This window comes from Octopus bimaculoides, chromosome 4, assembly GCF_001194135.2.
Source record: "Octopus bimaculoides isolate UCB-OBI-ISO-001 chromosome 4, ASM119413v2, whole genome shotgun sequence".
NCBI classification, from domain to species: Eukaryota; Metazoa; Mollusca; class Cephalopoda; order Octopoda; family Octopodidae; genus Octopus; species Octopus bimaculoides.
In genome coordinates this window covers 136,356,502-136,359,144 of record NC_068984.1, presented here as the reverse complement: position 1 = coordinate 136,359,144, position 2,643 = coordinate 136,356,502, and positions in this window count along the sequence as shown.

Genomic DNA, 2,643 nt, shown 5'->3' with positions numbered 1-2,643 from the left:
TATATATATATATACGACAGGTTTCTTGCAGTTTCCGTCTACCAAATCCACTGACAAGGCTTTGGTCGACCCGAGACTAGAGTAGAAGACACTCGCTCAACGTGTCACGCAGTGAGACTGAACCCGGAACAATGATGTTGGTAAGCAAACTACTCATCACACTGCCGTTCTCATATATATATATATATATACCCACATATATATATATATATACATGGTATATCATGTTCAAAACGTAGTAAAGTACGGTGTAAAATTTGTCACCGTTGAGATTTCACCCTGTGCCTTCCTGTGCCATCCAGTAGTAGTATTATACATGCTATACAGTTATAATATTATACATACTTCCAGGCTTGCGTTTGTGCATCCGTCGTGTGTTAGTAGATAATTGCAGATAATTGAAAAAATGTGGAGTAGGCAAGAATGAGTACGGTTGGACATTTATCTTTCAATCACTATAATCGTTTCTACGCAATGTAGTTCTCCAGGCGGGCGGGTACTTGATTATGCAAGCAAACAACAACCATAGACAAGGAATAAACGGATCAAAACAACATAAGGTATAGGAACAATAACAAAAATAGATACAATAGGGATCACAAAAACATAGACAGCGATCCCGATAGTTATAATAGGATCCCAACAAAAACTCAAACAAGAACCAATGAAAGACACCTCAACATGAAGAACATTGCAGACGCTGCTAATCAACCGGAATATCACAAGAACAAAAAGTCACCAAATAACTACAAAAATAAAAGTAGCGCAAATCATTGCAGCTGTCGCAAGAAATCTACATGTCTGCTTGGGAACCAATGCATCCAAAAAAAAAAAAATCATATACAAATGCACAATCACCACACGACAACATTAAATTCGCATACATAAGAACCTCTGAAAAGCAATTTAAGGTCCGTCATCGCAACCATATCTTCTCCTTCCCAGAGATAAGCCGGTGACAAGCAACATCACTAGCAGACCTAATATGAAGATTAAATGAAGGAAATACAAAATATGAAACAGTATGATCAATAATAGAAAAATGCATACTCATATAATATACTATCAGGAGTATGTGATTTGTGCAATGAGGAACTTGAACTCAGAACGTGAAAAATGCCGCTAAGCATTTTGCTCGGAATGCTAATCTTTCTGCTTTAATTACATTAAGTATTATGATAAGCAAGTATGAAACTGATATCCTTACATGTAAAAATTCTGAAGTTATAGAAATTCTTGTATAGGCAGCCATCAGAGAAACAAAGGCGAGTGTTTACAGCTCTCAAATTCCACTAGTTTGTTGTTAGCTGTGCAGGAAATATTTTATTTCACGGAATATATTAATTCGCATTTAATTAAAATTTTAAAATTGCTAACAGTGTAAATGATAATTCTGTTTAATTGATGCCGACTATATTAATATATTTGTTAAATGTATACAAAATTAATTTAATGAATCACGCGATGTTTCCCTTGAATTTTTAGTTGAGTTAAGTGCCTTAGGGGCATACCAAAGGTGTGTTGACGAAGTTACTTTGTGCCCTCTTCTCAACAGGTAAAACTGAATTCTAATAAGAAAAGTTGTTACACACGCACACGCATAAATGCATGCACGCACACGCATAAATGCATGCACGCACGCAACCCCTAAAATATTTAATCATTGAATAGACTTAACTATTGAGGATTAGTCTATGTTATAAGTAGCGAGTTATTCGATGTTAATTCAGCAACCCAAATGCTTAAAATATTTTATCTTTCGCTATGATGAGGCATTTTGTTTCGTTAAGGTTCTTAAAATTTTTCCGTCTTCTTTCAAAAACTTTGTGTGCGTGGATATGAATAAGTAGCACGAGGGTATCATTCAAAATTTGAGCTTAATCATGAAATATATCACTAAATATAAGATAATTCCCCATTTTATCTTATCTTGTCTGTACATCAGTACTTGCGAAGTTATATGACCAGATATGAGTCTATATTATTACATTAAACCGAAAGATATATGATGTATAGCAATAAATATGACTAAATGTGAGATGTGGTGAACAACAATTAAATACTCCATTAAAATACACCAAACCAACTGTACCACTATATCTCTGACCAACTCAAACGAATTATTACAATATATATGATCAAACTCGCTTTATTGAAAGTAATATAATTTATATCATGGATCCAAATATTAAGTTAAATATTTAATCACCGGACTAGATTTGTGTAACTAATAAGGGAGAATAAACGCTTATTCTAAGTTAAACGTTGAAACTTAACCAGACAATATTATTTCTACAAACTAAATATGCAAAATATGTTTAATTGCTCATTCAATCTATTTCTTATTCTAGTACTTAAATATTAGTAGGGAGAGTGAGCTGGTAAAACTGTTAGCACGCAGCATCTTTCGTCCGTCTTTACGTTTTAAGTTACAATTTCGCTGAATTCGACTTTGTCTCTCTTCCTTTCGAGGTCGATAAGATAAGTACCTTTGTCAAACTGCTAGGTCTGCGGCCAGAATTTAAGACAATCATATCTATCTATCTATCTATCTATCTATCTATCTATCTATCTATCTATCTATCTATCTATCTATCTATCTATCTATCTATCTATCTATCTATCTATATATATATATGTATA